The sequence below is a fragment of the Carcharhinus amblyrhynchos genome, chromosome 31 (genome assembly GCF_965287045.1).
Source record: "Carcharhinus amblyrhynchos chromosome 31, sCarAmb.v2.hapA, whole genome shotgun sequence".
NCBI lineage: Eukaryota > Metazoa > Chordata > Chondrichthyes > Carcharhiniformes > Carcharhinidae > Carcharhinus > Carcharhinus amblyrhynchos.
Window position 1 is genome coordinate 20,487,346 of NC_137354.1, and position 25,570 is coordinate 20,512,915.

The 25,570-nt window shown below is 40.9% G+C and overlaps 1 protein-coding gene across 5 annotated transcripts in view; it reads right to left on the reverse strand.

The window, feature by feature from the left end:
• Positions 1–25,570, reverse strand: part of shld2 (shieldin complex subunit 2) — an 88,357-nt gene that overhangs the window by 60,772 nt on the left and 2,015 nt on the right. For 2 of the 5 annotated variants that reach the window (XM_080215737.1, XM_080215740.1), the window contains exon 2: positions 8,078–8,169. The exons of 1 other annotated variant lie outside the window; for it this stretch is intronic. The gene's annotated coding sequence lies outside the window, so the exon portion shown is untranslated. Of the gene's footprint in view, positions 1–3,970; positions 4,142–8,077; positions 8,170–25,570 lie in introns of all 5 variants that reach the window. 2 more of the 5 variants (XM_080215738.1, XM_080215739.1) reach the window with 2 other exon arrangements.

Below are 25,570 nucleotides of genomic sequence, written 5' to 3' on the forward strand. Positions count from 1 at the left end.
AACTGCACTATTCCTTATACAGCCTTGGGCTGTCATTAGTTAACTCAGCACTAAGAGGAATTCATGGCTTGTATGAGTCACTACCATGCGACACATTTACCACTGAGCCCCTGAATCTTTCAAAGTCAATCCTCTCTGTGAAATGTCTTTGATAGCACTGTATAAATTGTTTCTATTTAAATCCTCTTACAGTATAATCTAAACCCCAGTTTCATCACACTTGTGATGAAAAACATGACAAAAGTAATTTGCCCTGGTGTTATATTCAGCACAAGCTGGAACTCATCTGGCATCATTTCCAGGTCTATCAGCAGCATTACTGATAGTCACAACATCTGCTGAGTGCTGCAGTAAAAGCAAACTAGTTAGTTTACAATGCCACAGGGGATAACTGTGTCAAGCTTCAAGAAAAAGGATTTGCCTGTTGATTAAAATATACAAAGATCGAAGGAGAGGTGAAAGCAACATGTGGCTTTTAACTGGAAAAACAGAATGTATTATTTTGCCAAGTCCACCACATAATGTAAATATTTAAAAGCATGCCACATTTTACATGTGTGAGGCAGCTCACTAAGTCAGTCTATAAAAGAAAATAAATCCAGTATTAGGTTTTTCTGATTGCTTCAAATAAGCAATGTCATGGATCTGCCTAGTAAAAGAATTTAACAAAGCTAGAGAGGATGCAATCTGCCCAGCAACAGTTAGAAACCTGCCTAGCGACAGCAGCAGCAATATCTTTGTTGGACCAGGTTTCTCAGACTTGATCTTCAGCCTTGTATTGTGTGGAAACTATAAGCTGGATTTGACTTATGGATTTATTTAATTCGGATGTTGTTTGGAGTTGGAAGTCTTAAGGAGTTCAGAGATTGTAGATATATTTTGGAACAAGAGATAATTTCTACATAAAGTGTATATATTTAGTGATTCACATCCTTACTTGTCTTGGGCAGCATGGTATCACAGTGATTAGCATTGCTGTCTCACAGCACCGAAGACCTGTGGTCAATTCCGGCTGAGTGTTTGTCTATGTAGAATTTGCATGTGCTCCCTGTGTCTGTGTGGATTTTCTGAGTGCTCCTGCTTCCTCGCACAGTCCAAAGATGTGTAGATTGGGGCCTCAGCTATTTACCATTTATATAGATGATCTGGAGGAGGGAACCGAGTGCAGGGTGTCGAAATTTGCTGATGACACCAAGATTGGGGGAAAGGCAAATTGTGCGGAGGGTGTGGAGAGTCTGCAGAAGGATCTAGATAGGCTGGGCGAATGGGCCAGGAAATGGCAAATGGAATTTAATGTTGGCAAGTGTGAGGTGGTCCACTTTGGTAGGAAGAATGGTAGGAAGGACTATTACTTAACGGGGCGAAAAACTGCAGCAGGCGACGGTGCAGAGGGACCTCGGGGTCCTTGTGCATGAGTCGCAAAAACCCAGCCTGCAGGTGCAGCAGGTGGTCAGGAAGGCGAATGGGATGCTGGCCTTCATAGCGAGGGGGATTGAATATAAAAGTAGGGAGGTCTTGCTGCAGCTGTATAGGGCATTGGTGAGGCCGCAGCTGGAGTACTGTGTGCAGTTTTGGGCGCCGCACCTGCGCAAGGATATTTTGGCCCTGGAGGGAGTGCAGAGGAGGTTTACTAGGCTGATACCGGAGTTGAGGGGATTGAGCTATGAGGAGAGGCTGAATAAACTAGGCTTGTACTCGTTAGAGTTTAGAAGAATGAGGGGAGATCTCATTGAGACGTATAAGATGATGAATGGGATGGATAGGATAGAGGTGGAGAGACTCTTCCCGCTCAAAAAAGACAGTAGGACTAGGGGGCACAGCCTCAAGATAAAGGGGAGGCGGTTTAGAACGGAGTTGAGGAGGAACTTCTTCACTCAAAGGGTGGTGAATCTCTGGAATTCTCTGCCCGTTGAAGTGGTGGAGGCTGCCTCGCTAAATATTTTTAAGAAGCGGGTTGATGGGTTTTTGATAAGAGAGGGGATTAAGGGTTATGGGGAGAGGGCGGGAAAGTGGAACTGAGCCACAACAGATCAGCCATGATCTTATTGAATGGCGGGGCAGGCTCGAAGGGCTAGATGGCCTACTCCTGCTCCTATTTCTTATGTTCTTATGTTCTTATTAGACATGGTAAATTGCCCCTTCATGTCTTAGTGGTTAGGGGGATTAGCAGGGTAAATAGGTGGGGTTGGGAATAAGGGTTTGGGGGGGAACACTCTGTCAGAAGGTCAATGCAGACTTCACAGAATCAGAGTCGCTACAGTGCAAAAAGAGGCCATTCGGTCCATCGAGTCTGCACCCACCACAATGCCACCCAGGCCCTATTCCCATAATCCCACAGGTTTACCCTGCTAATCCCTGACACTAGAGTCAATTTATCATGGCCAATCAACCTAACTTGCACATCTTTGGACTGTGGGAGGAAACCAGAGCATCCAAAGAAAACCCATGCAGATACGGGGAGAATGTACAAACTCCACACAGACAGTGACCACAGGCTGAAATTGAACCTGGGTCCCTGGCGCTGTGAGGCAGCAGTGTTAACCACTGTGCCACCCCTGATGGCTAAATGGCCTCTTCCTGCATTGTAGCAATTCTATGATTTTTTAGAGTATTGTAGTTCTTGTTCGTGTGCATTTACCTTTTCTTTAATAAAATGAAGCTTTTAATAATTATTATATGATGACTGGACTGGCTATTCTCACTGGGGTTTCACATGATTCCTTACACCATTTCAAAAACAAAACTATACACCATCATGAACTAGTGTTTCAAATTGGAACACATTCACAGTTAACATTAGCATGGTTCATGACAGAAAATTAACCATGTTAATTCAGTGATTTAGAGATGATTCCACGCAATACCAACCCATTGAAATACTAGACTTAAATCAATTTCATCACTAGGTTATATTTTCAAAGTGGTTTCAGCCAGAACCCTAATTTCTAAGGCTATTGACTATAAAGCCATATGATTACGTAAGAAAAATACTTTAAAAATTCCTGCTGAGACACTGAATTTAGCCATCAAGTTGGTAATTTATTTTTTTATTCATGGGCGTGGGCATTACTGGTTTATATTTGTCCTGCTTTTAGTGCACCTAGGCAATTTTCCATACTGTTGGGCAGCTACCAGTGTTGTAGCTGTACAGGAACAGTTTGGCGAGCATCACTAGTTCCAGGCACAAATCTTAAGTACTACTGCTGGAATGTTGTTAGGTATGCCTGGTACTGCTTCTGACGTGTCCTTGTACTCTTCATTGAGCCACGGGGGATCCCCAGACTTGATAGTAATGGTTTCATGGGCACCATTAGACTGACTCTTAACTTCAGCTTAAATGCCACCCACTGCTACAGTGGGATTTGAACGCACGTCTGCAAAGCGTTAGCTTTGATTACTAGTTTAGTTATGTTACCACCATGCTGCAGCCTCCTAAGTGTTGGAAATCACGACAAAGAGTTTTGTTATTTTCACAGGCCTAAAACATTAGAATTCTGACAGTGCAGAAGGAGGCCATTTGGCCCATTAAGTCTGCACTGACTCTCCGAAAGCCTATTCCTTTCCCTACAGTCGACTTTAATTCAAAGTTGAAAACGTCACCCAGTTCTGGGATGCCAGAGAGATAGACAAGTTTTGTGTTTTGTAGATAAATGTATCATATGAATGGTAGCTTTCACTTAGCTCCTTCGAAATTGCAATATCCAAAAAAATTATTTGATATGAAAATCAAGTTGAAACTAGGGGTTTTTAGTTCTTGTTAGTTGGGTTTAGTTCTGTGTGTGAGGTAGATGCATCATGAACATTTATGATTCTCATCTGCAGTTCTGGAATTGCAATGTCTAAAAGTACTCAATGACAATCAGGGCAGAAAATTTACAAAAATGCAAAAAGTATAGTGAAAGAGAGTTTTTAAAAAAATATTGGATTCAAACATGGCAGCTGCAATGAATCAGCCATGCTGAACGATTACCTGCTCAAGGTGTTGAATACTAAGAGTGGGATCTTGAGGCCGCACCCTCTGTCCATGAGTCGGGGCTGAAGATGGAGGAACCCGGAAATCGTAAACGTCGCTGGCAAGATCACAAATTCTGATTTTTACCATCTCTTAGGTGATGTAGTTTCATCTATAATAGTCAAGAGTCTGATTTTCATTGATTTAAATAAATTTAAATGTAATTAAAGATCCCTCTTGCCAGATCCCTCCCCCCTGCCCCCAAATAAAATTTTCAAACCTTGCCAATTTGACGTCATGTTGGCGGGGTTTACAACTGGTTCACACAGATGTGAACTGTTATGGGGCAAAGATGACTGTAGCACTGGAGCAGAGATAGATGGCCAGGCAGTGCCAATCTGCAACAAATTGTGCAGTTTACATAATTGAGAAAAATAAGTTTTAGAGAGGGAAAAACAAAGCTTATGGCATTGTAAGCTAATTTTCAAAAGTGCAGGTACATAATATTAACCTTTTTCTGCATTAGTAATACTTTATCGCTAGTCATGCAATATATTGCTTTCGTTAACTTGTGATATTAAAGCAAAGGACAAGCTACTGTCATGGTTAAGACTAAGTCTAGTATCTAAATCAAGTTCCAGATTACCATAAGAAAAACAATGGGAGAGATTCTAATATTGAACTTTTACTAATGTTTAAGTCTAGAGCTCACAAATTCATGTATCTTATTAAAATGCAGGACGTAAGACTTTTATAGGGCAGCCTGCATATCCAGACAGACTGGAGGGCTTCTACGCCTATCTGAAGGGTTGGCCTCACTGGGCCGATTTGCCACCAGGCACCTAAATTGGCCCTCGCCACCTGCAGGAACTGGAAAATTTTAATCAGGCTTTTTTAATTGGCATTAAGTGACCCTTAACAAGCTGTGCTGGAGCAGGATGGAATTAGGGGACCACCAACGCTCATCTCCAATCCCAGGCCCAGGCAGGCTTACAAAAAATCAAGATCACAGAGTCTAAACCAGGAAGTATGAATTGGAATATTTAGGACAATGTAAAATCATGTGTAGAAAATGAAATAAAAAGAGGGAAAGAAAGGTAGAATTAATAGAAAGACTAATAGAGACACCAAAAAAAAGTTTCACATTGACATTTTTTAAAACTCCAACAATAATTAAATTCTGAAGGAATAAGATACCATAATTGTAAAATTAAACATTTAGGACCAGAAAGGTCGTTTGATAGTAACTTATCATGCCATTAAAAATTTACATTCACCAGTCTTGACTTTGTCTGACATACTCAGTGGATAACTACCACAATTCACCCTCTTGAATGCTGATTCTCTGAGTGAGGTATTGGTGTCACAAAACTTGAAGAATGAGGCAAATCAAACAATAACCTCTGACTTTGATCTGTAACTGCATTTGTGCAGACATTGGAAGTTGCTGTCCAATTTATTCCATAATAATGTTGAGTGCTAAAAGGCTTCCATTACTCCTATCACAAAAAATTTGGTCAGCAACTCCTGGGGCTCTGATGGCCATAACCTAAATGATCAGTTTTCATCCACAAACAAATACCGTGATTATTGGGAGGCTGTTCAACCATAGAATGCTCTCAGCAAGCCTGAACCTGCCCTTCCTCAACGTTCATGAAACCTGAGAACTTTTTCACCAGAGATGCTCAATAGCAACGAGGAATGGGAACCATGGCTTCTTTTCCCTCTTCCTAGACCAAATGGATATGCAGAGGCCAGTTAAAGAACTCCCACTGATAATGGAGTAAGATAGCCTATGGAGTATAAAACCTGGAGCTTCTCTCATCTGTGTGATTTAGCCAGATAATCAGGAAACCTTGTAAATTGAGCTTTACTAACAGAAAGGACATAAGAATAAAATGCATTACGATATTCTCCATCTTTTTCATCTGAATGGTTAAGATGGTATACAAGATTTCCCAGGGTGTTCTTTAAACTATTCAGGAGAAGACCTCTGACTCAGATTTGTATCTGAAATCAGGTTTATTTGCAACTGATTTTAACTTGAAACGCTTCTTCAAATAAAATCTGTGTCACGTACATCATATTAAAGTTTTGGTGCTATGAAATCAATATGCTGCATTCATCACCATAAATTACAAAAATATCTGTCAAGTATGTTGGGCACAAAGTACAGATCTTAAACAGGTGGTCATGGGTTAAGAGTTCCAGAGATGCCTCTGACCTGGCTTCACTGAGAACAAGTTTGATTAGCTTGCAGTTAGACCACAAGAGGGTGTAAGCTAATAAAATAACTCAGGAACAAATGAATCCCTGAGGCTCTGCTGAAGATAGCACACAATGTGGAGGGAACAAATTGAGCTATTCATACCAAAGGATTCCCAGTTTGATTTCTGGTCACTGATAAGGTTGGTTGATCGGAATTATGCAAAGTTGTAGGCAACATAATTCATCTCAGCTGCCCGAGAAGGAAACAAAATTAGGAGTTAAATGGCAAATAAACTACAGACATTGTATTTTTAATGAGCAACCAGGGTAATGAATTTGCTGACTTTGTGCTTCCAATCGTAAATCAACCTTTATCCTGTTAGACTTTGGCTATAAACTCTTATATAAAATTGCAAGTGCTTTGTCAGCTCATCATCGAATTGGCTTTGGATCACAGGGGCATGATACTTATTAACGTGAAGTTATGTGAATGAGCAGATTGGTGATTATTTTATTTGCACATTTGCATGAAAGGGCTCTGCCATTCACTAAGGCTGTTTTTCATTTGACTGAACAATGCAGTTACAAATGATTATCTTCAAACATCTGTGCTCAAAAAGAAATTACTGTTCACTTGAAAACTGTTTGAAACATCTGCAACAATTCCTATCAATAAATGTTACTTGTCACAGCTTTCCAACTGGTTTAACACACTTAGAGAGCAGCTGCGTTGTACAATCCAAAATCCCAGTTGCAAATGCCTGGTCTGTCATAAATGAGATAATCTTAGATAATTGGCGACAGGAAGAAATCCCAAAATAGACCTCAAGGGCTTTGAGTTAAGGGAGGGGAAAAGCATCCAGGATTTCCACTTCTATTCACTGTTCACCAAATTCTGCTAGAGGTACATGAGTGTAGATGTCAGGTGAAGACACAATCTATTTTGACTGTGTGGTTCTCCATGTTAAATAGTCTGCTAATGCTCACTTCAAAGCTTACTAGTTAATAACAGTGGTGGGGCATCAACAGCTAGAAACCACCCCCACCCCCTCCTCCCACCCCCCACCCCCCACCCATAATGATGTAAGAAATGGTAAGAATTAAACATAATTTGCAATAAACACGCATTTGTTTAAGGTACAAAAACCCAACAGAGAAAATGGTCCAACCATGGCTAACAAGAGGTTAAGGTCATATTAGATCAAAGGAAGAAGCTTATAATAATACCAAAATGAGTTGTAAGCCTCAAGATGAGGGTAATTTTAGAATTGAGCAAGTGCAAACTATGAAATTGCTAAGAATAGTGAAATAGTATAGCAACATGCCAGCAGGATATACAGAAACACAGGTCAGAATTTTCCAGCTGTGCTTAGCAGAGTGATCTTTCGGTCCTGCCGACAGTGAACCCCTGCTGTGGGGTTCCCAGCAGCAGGGGAGTGCATAGAATGGGGAACCCTGTTGACAGTGGCATAATCAGAAGACGGCTAATAGTGGGCCACATCCGCCATTGCAAGACACACCAAGGTGGGCATGGAAAATCCCACCCATATTATAAATATTTTTATAGGAATGTGCCTTCAATGTGAGCGAGGATTTGAGAGATTAGAGGCAAAAGGCAGGAAGCACTTTAGTAAATGAGAGCAGTTTGATGGTGCAAGGTTGCAAACTCTTCAGTTACAAGTCGATGAGGCAGGTGAATCACAAGTGGGAGGGTTGGCAGCCAGCAGGAGTGTCGTTGAACAGAAGGACACATTAGCAGGAGGGTCAGCCAGTGGCAGGTCACTTCAAAATTATGGTGATGGGTCATATGACCTCATGTCACATCTGGGTTGAAATGACGTCAACGTGAATCCATAACATTAAACGTAAATATCGGCTCCATTAAAACAAAAATGACATTAAATCAAAATGACTTACAATGGCGTCGTTTAAAGCATGGACTTCTGAAGATAAGGCGTTCACAGTTGCTCACAGTACCCCAGGTGTGGTCTAACCATTGCTTGGTATAGCTGAAGCACAGTTTGTAAAAGTAAAATTCATTTATTAGTAACAAGCACGTCTTTCAGATTGTGCAAGGAAACTGGAGCACCCGGAGGAAACCCACGCAGACACAGGGAGAGCATGCAAACTCCACACAGTCAGTCACCCAAGCCGGGAATCGTACCCAGGTCCCTGATGCGGTGATGCAGCAGTGCTAACCACCGTGTCACCCTGCCGTCCGGTATTCTTTTAGATATAAAGACAACGTTTCACTTACCATTTTGATTATTTTGTCTCCAGTTCATGACATTTTAATGATTTATATACTAGGATCCCAAGACTTTTGGACCTCCAATATTTCTAGCTTTTTACCATTCAGAAAGTTGTTGGTCCTAAAATAGGTAACCTCAGGTTTGCTCACATTGAAATTCATTTGCCACACTTTTGCTCATTTATTCAATCTATGAGAAGCTCTTGTAATTTTACACTTTAATAGAGTGAATTGTTGAGACCTAACAACACAAGCTTTAGCTTTCTTCCAGACCAACAAAAAAAATTCTAAATAGTTTTAATACCAGGGATTTCTATGGGAAAAATGCAGATCCTTATGGGACAACACTTGTCCCATCCTGTCAATTAGAATACCTGCCCATTATCCATATTCTCCATGACCTGCTCCGCAAATTTCCTAGCTAAGCCAATGTGTTAATGTTGTCAATCAGTACAAATGGAAATTAAAGATCCAAGATTTACTCAAAATATTTTTTAAAATGTTGAATTATCTTTAATTCAGTGCGGGCTCATCATACGTTCCACAAATCCAATTGGAGTCATGTCTTCAACTATCTGGCAGTTCACATATGCATCTTCAAATCCAGCAAACATGTCTTCACAGCACAAGTGAATTCCCAGTTAGAGCTCTCCATCAGAATACAATTAAAGTTAATAGAAAATGAAAACATACCAACTTCAGGAAGTCTGAAACCACATTCCCACCTCTACAATCTATGTACAAGGGTTTTCCTCAACGTTGACAACATCAGAAATGGTTCAAAGACAAGGACACTGAACATGACTGTTCTTCATTGAGCTGAAGAAACTGATTTATAGAGTCATAGAGGTTTATAGCATTGAAACAGGCCCTTCGGCCCAACTTGTCCATGCCGCCCAATTTTTATCATTAAGCTAATCCTAATTGCCTGTATTTGGTCCATATCCCTCTATATCCAATTTACCCATGTAACTGTCTAAATGCTTTTAAGACAAAATTGTACCCAACTCTATTGCTACCTCTGGCAGCTTGTTCCAGACACTCACGACCCTCTGAGTGAAAAAATTGCCCCTCTGGACTCTTCCCTCTCACCTTAAACCTATGCCCTTTAGTTTTAGACTCTCCTATTATTGGGAAAAGATATTGACTATCTACCTTATCTATGCCCCTCATTCTTTTACAGACCTACGGTCCAGGGGAAAAAAGTCCCAATCAAACCATCATGTCCCAGTAGCATGCTTGTAAATCTTTTCTGCACTCTTTCTGGTTTAATAATATCCTTTCTATAGTAGGGTGATCAGAACTGTACACAGTATTCCAAGTGTGGCCTTAGCAATGTCATGTACAACTTTATCAAGATATCCCAACTCCTATGTTCTGATCAATGAAACCAAGTACACCGAATGCCTTCTTTGCCACCCTGTCCACCTGTGACTCAACTTATTACCCATATTTTTATTTGGAAAGACAATGTGGCAGAGCCTTGAACAAAAGAAGATCCAATCATTATGGTATTTGTGAGTACCGATGACAAAGATAGGACAAATAAAGAGACTGTGCTAAGGTCTATTTGAGCAGCAAATTAAGAAATAGAATCACAAAGATAATATCACACCATACAGAACCAATGAACCCTGTTATAACAGAATGCATATTTGGTACAATGGCATGTGTCACAGGTTGGCATGGAGAGTATGACAAGACAAGGCAGAATGGGTGGAGCAGTACAGACGGGAATGGGGACATGAAGAGTCATGGGAGGTTGGCAGTGGAGCATAACTTGGCATGGAGAGTCTATAAAGAGCAGGTGGAGGCAAATAGCTTGGCATGGGAGGCACAGGTAAGATCTTTGAGCAGATTCTTCCTAATATTTCCTTCTATGGTTTTTATCTAATTTGGTCTCTGTGAAGTACCTCAGGACGCATTCTGCATTAAAATTGTTAAAGGTTTATACTCACTGGAGTTTAAATGAGAGGAGATTTAATGAGGTATATAGGACACTAAACGAAATTGACAGGGTAGACGTAGAGTGGGTGTTTCACCCTGTTGGACATTCCAGAACAAGAGACTGTAATTTTAGGCCAATACATGGCAGATTTAAAACAGAAATGAGGAGTAATTACTTCATTCAGAGTTGTGAATCTATCCCAGAGAGCAGTGGATGCCAGAACACTAAACAAATTTGAGGAAATTGGATTCAAATTAATAGTGGGGTGGGAAGGTGGAGATGAGGCGGAGATGGGAACAGCCATGATCGTATTGAATGGCAGAGCCGGCTTGAGGGGCTGAATTGCCTATTCCAAGTTCTTATGTTCCTCAAAATGCAAGTTGTTGTTGAGCTGATTAAGATTTCTAGAAGTTAACTTCATCCAAAACTATTACAACACTATCCTTGAAGTATGTTTGCTGCCAGTTTAGCCTCTTGTGCAAAACTTTACACTACTTAATTACATTTAATTTAATCTGTCATAGTTTATCCCAGTATTTTCTTAAAGAAAGGAAGATTTATATTTATACGGCATCTTTCACAACCTTAGGGTACCGAAGTACTGTATTTTTTTTAAGTGTAGTCATTATTATAATATAGGAAACATGGCAGTCAATTTGTGTATGGGAAGCTCCCACAAACAGTAATGTGATAGAGACCTGATCACCTTATTTTGCAATGTTGATTAAGGGATGAATATTGGCCATGACACAGTGGATAATTCCCCACTCTTCACTGAAATGCTGCCATGTAATTTTTTATATCCAGCTGAGAGCGCAAACAGGTCAATTTAACATCTTATCTGAAAGATGGCATTTTTAGCTGTGCAGCATTTCCTTTGTGCCTTACTAGAGTGTCAGCCTCGAGTTTTATGCTTAAGTTAATTTAGTAGTTTGAACGACTGCCTTCAGTTTCCTACTTTGGCATCATCTGTAAAACAGAAAACAAGTCACTGGTGTACATTAAAAACAGCAGCAGTCCCAACATGGAGTCCTAGTGCATTCAGTTTAGTGCTTACCTCGATACCATACTCTAACGTTGTTAGTTTCTTAGCCATATCTATTTTTGTGCTGAGCCCCATAGCTTTGAAATTAATTAGTACTTTTCCATGAGAAACTTAAAATGCCTTTTTTGCAGTCTGAGTATCCAATGTCATGGAGTCATTTTTCCAAATAATATTGGTTTTATAAAATCTTCCCCATCTAAAGCCATATTGACAACTGCTTAATAGTTAATTATGGGGCAGATAAGCTCATGTTTACTTCTCAGTTGGCTCTATGACTATATCGGTGTGCTGTTTCTGTGTAGCTGAAAGTGCAGTTTGCAGAGTACACAGTGAGAGTTTGGTTTTGAAATCAATGGTTTACATTTTGACAGTAACCTTTAACTTTGTAACGATCATTCCCCCCTTCCCTCTCCTGCAGCTATTTGTAAAACAGTTAGCACATTGCATGCATCATTCATCAGGTTCGAATTTCAAAGAAACACGCCCCTACTTTCTACAGACTGTTCATGACACACCAGGGAATCAGTCTAACCTTGGCAGTGATAGGACAGAGAGGGACAACACCCATAGAACTAATCTAAGAGCAGTGTCAGCTACTTTTATAGCACTGTACATTGCTATTCTAAACTAGCTTGTGAAACTTACATTGAAACAGACTATATCTCACTTCAACAATGAACTGTAGAGTTGGCACCTTTCGTCAAACGTAAATAAGACCAAGGAATGGATAATCCTTTTTTTACTTTCCCCACTTGCCTTCACTCTATTCCTTTGGATGAGCTGTTCATCTATTTTTCAGGTTTTGATATAAGCTTATACCTGAAGCATTAACATTTTCTTCTCCATACAAATGCCGATTTGCTAAGTGCTCCCAGGATTTTACGAGTTTTTTTAAAGATTTTGATTGTGTTTCTTTTGTCTCATTTAACATGGGCTTTGCTCTGTAATTTCACCCCCAAACATTATAAACATATGTTCAACACACCACTGATTTCATTCGTCATGTATTACAGTACATACAACTTTGGCATTCCCATGTAGTCAGGTGAATGAAGCTTACACATTTTATTTTCAGGCTAGGATCTTTGGACAGACAGACTCTAAATGTAATGTCACTTTTCAAGTCAGTAGGTCTGGTTCAGTGAATTTCAAGGCAGACCCACACTCTGCCAGGCTGACGCAAGCCCTCTGAGCACAAGATCACCTCTTGTTCTTTGAACATGAGACAGCTTCATTAGTAAACTGTGTTAGTGGCCAGTGGGGGAGAAAGTCAACTTTCAGGTCTGCCTTCATTATCATTATCCAGGGATTGCTTAACTCGAGGGCCTTCAATCACTGAACAAACACAAGTAGTTAAGGAATGTACAAACATGGGAAAGAATTGAAGGTACATGTTGCCTTGAGTTTATCATTGATGCTTTTCCTAATGCAATCAATCAATGACAGAGTCTAAACTGGAAAGTCTAACACTCTGGAAGGAAAGACAACAGGAAAAGGTGCATAGCAATTCTACTTCTAAAAACACATTGAACGGAATCTTTTTAAAGTTTATTTATTAGTGCTACAATTAGGCTTAAATTAACATTGCAATGAAATTACTGTGAAATCACCTCATCGCCACACTCTGGCACCTGTTCAGGTACACTGAGGGAGAATTTAGCATGGCCAATGCACCGAGCCAGCACATCTTTCAGACTGTGGGGTGAAACTGGAGCACCCAGAAGAAACCCACACAGAAAAGGGGAGGACATGCAGACCCTGCACAGTGACCCAATCCAGGAATTGAACGAGGATGGAAGTTAAAGGTACATTGGGGTGTCCAGGCTGGGAATCCAAAGTGCTAACATGCTCTCTCTGATGGCAAGTTTCGAGATGAAATGGGCATTTACTTAGGCAGGGTGGTGACATACCTGAACACCACTGCCATTCTGCTTCCATCAGAATTAATTTCTAGGTGGGAAAGGTTATGACTAAACTTCCTGCCTGCCACCAACTGAGGCCCGTATGTGGCTAATTATTGACCCTGGGCCTGTGGGTGGGCCTGTCCCTATGCGATATGTATGACAGTTGAAATTGTGTGCTTAGCTTGTCACCTCTGGAGACAGATTGTTGGGAACAAGGGAACCCACTGACAGCCACACCTCTGCCTTTGCTCCTGATAGATTCTCTTATTGCAGCCTGAAGTCCATTCCTTTTATAACAGTGCTGTCTGAACTCTGCAATCAATTTATTTGTCAAAATCTGTCATCAATCATGTTTACCAGAGAATGTGAACTGGTTCAAAGCTGGGTTTACAATATGGAAGTTAATAGGAGTAAACTTTATTTGTTTAATCTGGTGGCAGGGATCTTGACAATGGCAATGTGCGTCAGAAATTCAGGAGTAATTTTAATAGTTGCACACTTGGATTTCTGATATATATCAGGTCAGGAAATAATTCATTCAACTATCCCAAATCTAATGCCAGAGAACCAATCCTATAGCCAATTGGAAAAACGCAATGGGGCTGAAAATCCAGCGGACTGGTCCATATTCTAGTTTAAGTGCTGGGACAAACCTGGAGGAGGTCAGTAATTGCTGAGCTGATGTTTGACATGGAGTGGATGCCTGCATACCCAGAAAAAAAGAACAGTAAAACTCAGAAAATAATTGGTCCTGGTCCTACCTGGTCTTGTGTATTTTAAAATGGAACTCCAGTCTGGAGTAGTACCAGTCATTTCTCAAATTTCACTGGTTATTAACATTGCCAGTCTGGATGATGGAGGATTCAGGAAGCCCCATACAGTTGCAAGTTAAAAGTTCATGGGGCTGTCCAGGCTAGGAATCCAAAGTGTTCTCTATGTGTATCTTTGTTGTATTTGTGATACTACCCCTAAAGTAGTGAGAGATGCTTGCTGGATGTCAATCCAATATTCCAGTCTCCACTGGTTAGGCCTATATACCACCCAATGGGGCTATTTGAGGCAGGGCTTGAACCTTTCACCTCGATTTAAGGATGGGAAAGTTATCAAAGCCAAAGACCTTCTTTAATGAAGGTATTATGAAACACAATTTAATTTATTCACATTATTGTTAAGTACATATTTTTCAATGTTTCATTGAAAACCTGACTTTGGACTTCAAAAACTGAATTTATTGAGAAGTAATGGCAAACAAAGACCTTTTCAATAAGTATTTAATCCAAATTGATTCATTCACCATCATTCTTTTACTGGCAGATTCTCCGAACTGTTTTTTCTGGATTGGTCCACAATTGTTCACTAACTGGCCTCTGCGCACCAAGGTTATGAAACAGAAAAAAAGTGTGTGTCTCTCTGTGATGCTAATGTAATCTATTTACTTTGTGACACTGTGGCTCCGCTTATCTTTGTCTGGTTGATTGGTTTTATTTTTGAGTGGAATTGTTTGTTTCAGCTCTCTTGTGCCTTTGAATTCCTCAATTCCTGACATTTTGTAGATATCATTACATGTTTTCTGCAGTGTTTTACCCTTTCTTTCTCCATTTGACTTTGTGAAGTATACTTATCTTCTTGTACACATTTACACAGATACACCTTGTTTTTCATAATTGTCTGTTGGGTGGAGATTCTCTCTAGCAGCAGCAGTAATCTGTCCTGACTGTTAAGAACGAAGGGAAAAAAGTGGGTAGCGGTGGAGATAGGACTAAGTAAAAGAACAAGAAGTGTAAATGTGAACTGGGACGTTTGGCATATTAAGGCTGAGGTAAAATGACAGATTCAAGAAAAAAAGCAGGAATAAACCTGGTAATTTCAGGCTACTCAGTTCAGTATGTTGCAGTTGCAGTGTTCAGTTCTAGATGACACCAAGATTGTGAAGAAGGTCATCTTGGATTGTGATCTTGATCAATTGGGCCAGTGGGTGGACGAATGGCAAATGCAGTTTAATTTAGATAAATGCAAGGTGATGCATTTTGATTGATCAAACTAGGGCAGAACTTACTCAGTTAATGGTAGGGCATTGGGTAAAGTTATAAACAAAGAGATCTAGAGGTACAGGTTCATACTCCTCGAAAGTAGAATCAAAGGTGGACAGAGTGGTGAAAAAGGCATTTGGCATATTTTGTTTCATTGGTCTGAACATTGAATACAGGAGTTGGGACGTCTTGTTGAAGTTGTACAAGACAATGGCAAGACCACACTTGGCATACTATGCGCAGTTCTGGTCACCCTATTATAGAAAGGATATTATTAAACTAGAAAGAGTGCAGAAAAGATTTACTAGGGTGCTCCCAGGATTGATGGTTTGAGTTATAAGGAGAGGCTGGATAGGCTGGGACTTTCTTCTCTGGAACATAGGAGGCTGAGGGATGATCTTATAGAGGTCTATAAAATTATGAGGGGCATAGGTCAGCTAGATAGTCAATATCTTTTCCCAAAGGTAGGGGAGTCTAAAACTAGAGGCCATAGGTTTAAGGTGAGAGGGGAGAGATACAAAAGGGTCCATAGGGGCAATTTTTTCACAGAGGGGTGATGAGTGTCTGCAATAAGCTGCCAGAGGTAGTAGAAGAGGCAGGTACAATTTTGTCTTTTAAAAAGCATTTAGACAGTTACATGGGTAAGATGGGTAAGAGGGATATAGGCTAAATGCAGGCAACTGGTACTAGCTTAGGGGTTTAAAAAAAAGGAGTGGCATGGACAAGTTAGGCCAAAGGGCCTGTTTCCATGCTGTAAACCTCTATGACTAATATAGGGCACTTTAAGCAACAGTAATCAAAGAGAAAATTAACAGTCATTGTTTAAAATTTATTTAATAGTGTCTGTCACAAGTAGGTTTACATTAACACTGCAATGAAGTTACTGTGAAAACCTCCTAGTCGCCACACTCTGGCACCTGTTTGGGTATACTGAGGAAGGGTAGCTCGGGTTTCCAACTCTAGCTGAATGTATTACAGGAGATATCAGTGGAAGTGAGTCACTGAAAGTTGGCAGTGTGGTGCGAGCATAGAGAAAAGACCTGTGACGCTGAGTGATAGGGAATGAAGCTGTCTAAATAATTCCCCCACCTGCCAGTTGCTTTCGGGAGATGGATTCCACAGCACACCACAGTCAGCATGTTCACCACCAGCCATTCTGGGAGGATTGACAATCCTAAGGATAGCATGGATTTGTTAAGGGAAAGCTATGATTAATGTACGTAGATTTTGGATAAAGATGGCATAAAGGATGAATGAGTGCAGAACAGTTGATGTTACGTATGTGAACTTTCATACTACGTTTGGTAAGTCTTACACACTGGGCTGGTGAGGAAAATCAAAGTAAAAAGGACAGGAGCAGCTTAGAGATAGAACTGGCTAAGGGATAGAAAATAGGCACTTGCACTTGTAGCTGTTTTTTGTTACTTGAAGTTAATATTGGTGGATCTACACAATCCAGAGCAAATTGAAGAGATTCTGTAGATGTATGTCATTTTTGATGAAGACTGTCTGTGGAACTCGGGTTGGTTGTGTGCTGTCAGCCAGGGATCAGGTTAAATTCTACAAGGGGATGAGCTGAAATTCTTCATAGGGAAGACAGAGTTTAAGGATTTTGTGACTGAATTGATGACACATATACTGACTGGACTGCCAAGCCAATTTGCAAGATCTGTCTGAATTATGCTGTGAGTCATTCTAAGGGAAAATTCCTAGAACACACATTTAATGTGAAACTGATAGCTTATGATCAACCATAATTTACCTGTTTTTTCATGCTAACATATATTGATTCTGGATTTGAGAGTATAGGATGTTCGGTATTCTCTGGAATTTAGAAGAATGAGGGACAAAGATTTTGAAGGGACTTGATAAGGTAGAAGCTGACAGACTGCTTCTGCTGGTTGCGGAATCTAAAACACAAGGGCACAGTCTCAGGATAAGGGAATCATTTAAGACTGAGATGAGGGGAAATTACTTCATTCAAAGGGTTGTGAATCTTTATAATTCTGTACCCCACAGAGTAGTGGGCAGGGTAATGGTGGGAAGGGCATGCTCCGATGCCTGTGAGGAGGAAGGCCAATGCCTACAAGGGGCGAAAAAGGGGGCAGGGGGAAGATGATCCCTGGGGATGGGAGAAATGCCATGCCAGAGGGTGGGAGGGGAGTGGGTGATGCTTGTGAGGAGGGTGCCCCAATGCTTGCAAGGCGGTGGTGGGTGGATGCCTTGATGCTTGTGTGGTGTTGGTGGGGTCACCCCAATGCTTGTAGAGGGGGTCCTCCATGTCCATGCAGGGAGGTAGGGGTGGGGGGGGGGTTATTTTTAGCATGGGTCTGGTGCCCTTTAAAGATGGCACCCCAAACTCTGTGGAGCTGGTCTTGCTGACAGTATCAGATCCTGCCCCTCCAGAGGGATGGCGCAAACCACAGCCCCAGATTCTCTGTGCACTGAATACCTGAACAAAGAACAGCCCGGGAAACAGGCCCTTCGGCCCAATGAGCCCGCGCCGCCATTTTAATATTACCAGTCCCCCCCTCCACCCATGACCCTTATCCATTGTTTTTATGGCAATCCACATTGAGGGAAACTAATTTAGGGACAATTTATTACTTCCAATCAGCCTAATAGCACATCTTTGGGGCGTGGGAGGAAACCAGAGCACCCGGAGAAAACCCACGCAAGCACCGGGAGAATGCGCAAACTCCCACAGACACTGGCCCAAATCCATGTGTCTGCACAGCAAACAGTGATAGTCACTGAGCTGTCATGTTGCCCAGCATCTGGTCCCAGTTCAAGCACACACTAACAACATGAAGCACTAGGCCAATCTCGAACATTCAAGAGCAGCCCAAGTACGACCCATTGCGTGTATGCCCCTCGTTGGACAACAAGGCGGACCGACTTAAAACCTGTGAATTAAAAGAGAAAACTTGGCTGTGCATCTCGAGAGATACACACTGGTTTTCAGTCTCAGCCTGACACTCTGCCAAATTTTGGGAAAATTCTGCACAAGGAGTTTGCAAATGTTGTTTCCAACTTTTGTGGGACCTGGCAAATGATCCCTGTGGGGTGTGCAGGCGCTAGGGAGAAGAGGATTAGCACTGTGCATGTACCCACACCATATGGACTGCAGCAGCTAACCACTGCTTTCTCTGATCATTTAGGGAAGGCAATAAATCTGGCTAAGCCAGCGACACTCATCTCATTAACAATTAAATACAAAGAAAATCACAGATTGCAGCTAAAAGTCAACCACAAGCCAGATAAGGACAGTAGATTTCCTTTCCTGAAGGACGTGTTCCGATTTTACAACAATCCATAAGTTTCATGGCTACCCGTTAACAATGCTATTTTTCCTTCTGGGTTTACTTAATTCACCAAATTCAAATTTACAAACAGGCATGGAGGAATTTGAACTCATATCTTTAGATTTCAAGCCTCAGCATTACTAGCCCACCAATGATTTTGCTCCTGTGTTTGAAAGTTATAAACTTGACCTATTGCTTTGGAGTGGTTGTTTACAGCAGTTGGGAGTCTACTGTTGCATTTAGATTGCAACTTACTAATGAACAAACTGCACAAAATTGAGCAATTAAATTACTTACCTTTTTTCGAAACTACTAATTCTGTACTGGCAAGTAAAAGAAACTGACTAAACCATTGAAAAGATTTGGTTGAGCTTTCTGTTACAGTTCAGTATGTCTGAATGTCTGTGCTCTTGGCATGTCATTTCAGAAGTAGGTTGAATCTGCTACAAACTGAAACATACAGCTTAGCCACATCAGTCTTGGCTAAGTTGGAAACACTCATCTCAGAACCACTAGTTTATGGATTCAAGTCTTTATTCCCAATGTTTGATCACAAAAATGTATGCCGACTCTTCAGTGCAGCACTGTACAAGTCCCAAATTGTCAGAGGTGCTAACTTTAGGCTGAAATGTTAAAGTGAGGATCCATCTGCTTGCCAGGGTGGATGTAAAAGATTACAGAACCGTAGAACAGTTACAACACAAAAATTGACCATTCTACCCATCATTGGAGAAAATGCTGGAAAACCTCTGCAGGCCTGGAAGCATCTATAAGGACAGAAAACAGCTGACCCTTTGTCAAAGCCAAAAGGCTTAGAAAGTGGAAGATATTTACGTTGTAGGGTGAGGGAATTAAAGATGGGGGAGGTGGACGCGCAGGCTGCCGCAGGTAGGGCAGGTGGTCCTTGATGAGGCAGCTGGGTGCGATGGTCTAGATTCTGCTGTTTGCACTTGGCCTCCAGATGTTCCATTTGGTGATGCTTGAGGTGATTGGTACCTTCGCAAATACTTCTCTGGTTTGTATGTTCTAAGGATAGGGCTAGTAATTATCCCTCAATGATAGGGGTGATTATTATCCCTAATGACAGTTTGTTGTGTCAGATGCCCACCATATCAAACAAAATTCATAAATACCACACAGCCAGATTGTGCTCATGCCAGATACTAAACAACAAAATAATCAAGTTCTGTAATTCACACAGTTTCAAAAAAAGGAGGCAGCCTAAAGTCTTTGCAGTTCAGCTGAGTAATTTAAATTGTTAATGCACATACGAATTGACCTAGGGACCTCTGTTCCTAAGTTCCTGCAATCTGAATTTTAACAGCAGAGCTTCCTAATGACTCAGCCATGCAGAAGTTAATGATTTTGTTTGCAGTTCTCATGTTTTAGCATTTGCCAATGATTGAAGCCAACTCATCTACTTTAACATCAGTTTTCAACAGACCAATAAATTGATAACCTAGTGTTCCCTGGATCACAGGTCGAGCCTCTGGATCTTTAACTCTGGATCAAAATAACACTACACTACTATAGCTTATTCAAATTGTGTTACCTCCTAGATGAGAAGCCCAGATTAAAGATAGATACAATTAAAAACAAAATAAAACAATTAAACAGAACTGGAAGTCAACAGTAGCAATACCAAAAACTATAACTATCCTGTCTTTAAAATATTCTGTAGTGCAGAGTCTAGCTTTATAAACTGGGAAGTTTGAGACATTTGGATCAGAGGGCTTCCTAAAAGTTGGTGATCAATTAATAGGAACACAGGTCTTGTGAGATTGTATGAGACAGAAACCGGAGACTGTGTATGTCACCATCCAGTGTGAGGTTGGGATGAATACAAGATCCTTTAGATTTTTTTTCTAATTTTCTATGTTTATATATTCTTTCAGGTATACTGGTCTCGTCAAACCTGTGATTACTCTGCCATCTTAAAAGGAGTACACACATACTACCCTAATTTTACATTTGTTTTGGGAAATATTAGAATTTTTGTCATTAGAGATAGTGTGATTGAACATTTGAACAAATATGAGCTGATCAGAGAGCCAGCATGGTTTCATTAGATGTCAGGTCTGACTAATCTAGTTGAATTTTTTGAGATTGCAAATATGGTAGATAAGGGAATGATGCAAGGCTTCAGTGATAAGGGAATTACGCAAGAGCTAGAAAGTGGGAAAAACTGAATTGTTTGTTTTTGGCTAAATGGCTTGCTTCTGTGCTGTAGATTTTCAATGTTTCAGCATTAAGTCATTTAAAGAAAATTCCATGAAATCCAGTCACAAGCATCAATGATGCTCTCCAGTTCCTCTGGTGTATATAAGTCACAGAAAGCCTCAAGTGTGCCAGTGGACATTATTTCCTCCTCTCCATGGGTACTTGTACACAGATTTGTCCATGGAAGGGAGGAACGTAGTCAGACCAAATGACCCCCTTGACAATGTACTGCCTGCATCCATGGATGGGCTGTGCAGGCTAAATTTCTGATTACAAGTATTGACAATAGCTGTCACAAATATATTGCAAGGATTAATTATCCTTCTATTTTTGCTTCTGCCTGTTCCACCCTCATTTCTTTCTTGTAACATAGACACCTGAGCTAACCACATCTTGCCTCTCCATTTCCAGATTACAACTTTAAAAATCGCCTTCTTAACCAAAGGTGAACCCATATCCCCTCTATCACTAACACTGCCTACTTGCGCCTCCATAATATTGCACATCTGTCTCTGCCTTAGCTCATCTGAAAACACTATTCATACTGTTAATACCACCAGACTTAAATGTTACAATGCACCCACTTTATTCATCTGTATCTTAACTCATACCAAGTCCCATTAACCCATTACCCCTGCGTAGGATTTAAAATTCTTATCCTTGTATTCACATCCCTCATGGCTTCACCTTTCCTTATTTCTGTTAACCCCTCCAACCCTACAGTTCTCCTAGAACTCCGCAATTCTAGCCTCCTGCAACTCCACAATGTTAATTGTTCTTTCATTGGTGACCACTTTTCCAGCCAAGGCCCTAAGCTTTGGAACTCTTTTCCTAAACCTCTCTTTTCTCCTTTAAGTCATTTAGTAAGACGTATCTCTTTGTCCAAGCTTTTGGTCACCTGTCCTGATATCTGTTACGTGAACCAATGTCAATTTTGTCCGAGTACGAGAAATAGAGACTCTGGTGAACAGGTAGGATGACAATAATCTCTCCCTCAATGTTAGTAAAACGAAGGAGCTGGCCAATGACTTCAGGAAATGTAGTGGAGGACATGACCCTGTCTACACCAATGGGGATGAAGTAGAAATGGTCGAGAGCTTCAAGCTTCTAGCTGTCCAAATCACCAACAACTGGTCCTAATCCCTCCACACCAAATCTATAGATAAGAAACTTACCAACGCTCTATTTTCTCAGGAAGCAAAGGAAATTTGGCACATCTGCTACGACTCTCACCAACTTTTACAGATGCACCATAGAAAGCATCCTTTCCAGATGTATCACATGCTTGGTATGGCACACGCTCTGTTCAAGATCACAAGAAACTACAAAGCGTCATGGACAAAGTCCATCACACAAACTAGCCTCCATCCACTGACTCAGTCTACACCTCCCACTGCCTTGGAAAAGCAGCCAGCATAACCAAGGACCCCATGCACCCCAGACATACTCTCTTCCACCTTCTTCTGTCAGGAGAGAGATACAAAGGTCAGAGGTCACATACCAACCATCTCAAGAACAGCTTCTTCCCTGCTGCCATCAGCCTTCTGAATGGGCCTACCTCATATTAAGTTGATCTTTCTCTACACACTAGCTATTTCTGTAACACCACATTCTGCACCCTCTTCTTTCCTTCTCTATGAACAGTATATTTTGTCTGTATAGTGCAAGAAACAATGCTTTTCACTGCATACCAATACATACAACAATAATGAATTAAATCAAATCACTTCTATGAAGAACTTTTTACTACATTAAAGGTACCTTTTTTTGTTCTTTTTTGTGCATAGTTTGTTCACTTCTTGCAAAAACTGAAAAGCTACAGAGATTTCTGGTAGAGAGCAAAGCGAAAAATAGCAGAACGATGGGTTGACCTCGGCTTAGCTGGATGATGGACATCGCAGAGCAGCTGCAACGTGCTATAGTGTGTGTGTGTGAAGATGTTGCAAGACAAGCAAGTGTGACATATCAGGACAACAGTGGTCATGGTAGGAGTGGCTACAAGAAGAAGAAAGCAAGAGCAAACATTGAACCAATGCTTTTGGCCAGCTTTCCACAGATCTCTTCCTTGTTCAGTTACCTCAAACAAGTTGCCATTTAATATTTAATCTACATTTCATTTTTTAATTGAATTTCCTGATTGTATTTCACTCCAGCTGCCTCCTTTTCTTCCATTGAGCTAACCTATCTTGATTCTTTTGTAGAGAAGCATTCATTGAACTCAGGTACTTAATAGATAAATTCAGCAAGCCACCACAACAGCACCGGGTTCATTTTAATAAAGGAAAACAGCAACACACACTTGGTAATCACAATCTGAGCTAATCTTTGAATTTCCTGGACCTAAGACATGAAAACAATTGAATGCTAGACTGTTTCAATATCCAATAATCTTATGATAACGACCATTCAATGCTTTCCATAACCAATCAGCAGAAAAATTATAGTCGCCAAGGTTTTAGTTGATGCACACTTATGTGGGTTTGTAGATAGCTCGAGCAAATTTACTTTTCTGCCAGGCTGATTACTGCTTACAACACATTTGTCAAAAAATGATACAGCTGTTTCTGTTCTGAAAGGATGGGTAGAGGCAGTAAGGAAATTATTTACTTTTCGTCTCCTTTAAATCTATCTCTTGCTGTAGTAAAGTTCCACTTGTGCCAGCATTCCTGCAGAATGATGCCTAAATCATGTACCAATCTAAAGGGTCAGTACTGCAATTCTATTCAGCCATGCCAACCATTACAGCTGAACATTGTCCTGTTCTCAGGTCATGCCCACATTTTCTAGCAGGAGTTATTGGATGGTATTAAAAAGCAGGAACTCTGTCCTATTTCTCTTGCTCTCTACCTCAGGTTATTGGGTAGAGGTTAACTTATATTGAGGTTAACTGGAACAGTCAAGCTATTGGGCTACCTTTGGAAAATCAATCATACATTGAGACCAATGGACTTTCAAATTTAAGTCTGTCATAAGCACTAGTCCTAATTCTGCTTTATCCATCACTCCTATGCTCACTGACCCAGAGTTATCCTCTCATCAAGCTATGCTTAATATTAATATCCTCATCCTTGCTTTTGAGTTACTCAATGGCCTCACCCTTCCATATCAATATATTCTCCAGCTCCACAACCCTCCAAGATAAGTACATTCATCAATTCCAGGCCTCTTGGAAATTCCTGATTTCAATCACTATGATGGTTGTGCCTCCAGCTGCCTAGGTTATAAACCTAAACCTCTCTAACATCCTTAAGATGCTCTTTAAATCCTACCTCCTTCACTAAACCTTTAACCATCTGTCCAAACATTAGTGATCGAGATGTGAATGTGGGATGTATGATTAGTAAGTTTGCAGGTGATATGAAAATTGGTTGTGTGGTGAATAGCAAGGAGGAATGCCTAAGATTACAGGACAATATGGGCAGGCTGATCAAATGGGCAGAACAATGGAAAATGGAATTTGATCCTAGAAAATGAGGTGATGCATTTTGGGAGGACAAACAAGACAAGGAATACACAGTGAACTGCTGTATGCTCGGAAATGCAGAGGATCAGAGGGATCTTGAGATGCATGTCCAAAGATCCCTGAAGGCGGTAGGCTCGCTAGATAAGGTGGTTAAGTAGGCATATACTTGCCTTTATTAGCCAAGGCATAGAATATAAATAGCAGGGAGGTTATTACGGCGCTGTATAAAATGCCCATTAGGCCACAGCTCATTTATAACGTCCAGCTTGAGTACTGTGTGCCCTTCTGGACGACACACTATAAGAAGTATGCGAGTGCACTAGAAATGATTCAGGAGAGCTACCAGGACATTGCTTTGGCTGGAGTTTTTCAACCATGAAGGGAAGCTGGTTAGGCTGGGGTTGTTTTCCTTAGATGAGAGAAAGCTGTGGGGAGACCTCATGGAGGTGTACAAAATTATGAGGGATGTAGATGGGTAGGTAGGAAGAAACTTTTCCCCTTAATAGAGGGGTCAATCAAGAGGTTGCGTCGATGTAAAGTAAAGAGCAAGAGATTGAGGGGATTTGAAGAAAAATGTTTTCATCCAAAGGGTGATGGGAATCTGGAACTCGCTGCCTAAAAAGGTATTAAGAGGCAGGAATCCTCACAACATCTAAGAAGCATTTAGATGGGCACTTGAAGTGCCATAGCATACAAGGCTAGGGACCAATTGCTGGAAAATGGGATTAGAATAGATAGGTGCTTGATAGCTGGCACAGACATGATGGGCCAAAGTTCTTCTTGCTGTGTTGTAAAACTCTATGACTCTATGTACAGCTTTGTGTCGTTCAGTGTCCAATTTTACTTCATAATGTCCCTACAAAGCTCCATGAGCCTTTTTATTACATTAAAGGTGCTTTTTAAATACAAGTTGTTGGAAGACAGTTTCAGTGGTTGAGCTGAGGCAGGAGAAGATTTAGATGATTTTACGGAGGTGAAAATCTGCAGTCTCAGTGATGGCACAAACATGTGGTGGGAGAATAATCTCCAGGTCAAATACGACACAAACATGACTGGCAAACAGTCTGGTTCGGCCTTAGAAACTGACCCATAAGAAATGATCTGAGGTCACTATCTGCTTCATGAAGATGACAATCATCCCTGTACCAAAGAAAAGCAAGGCAGAGTGCCTTAATGACTTAACCGCCTTCTGGCTCTGACATCCATCATTATGACGTGCTTTGAAAGGTTAGTCATGGAATGGA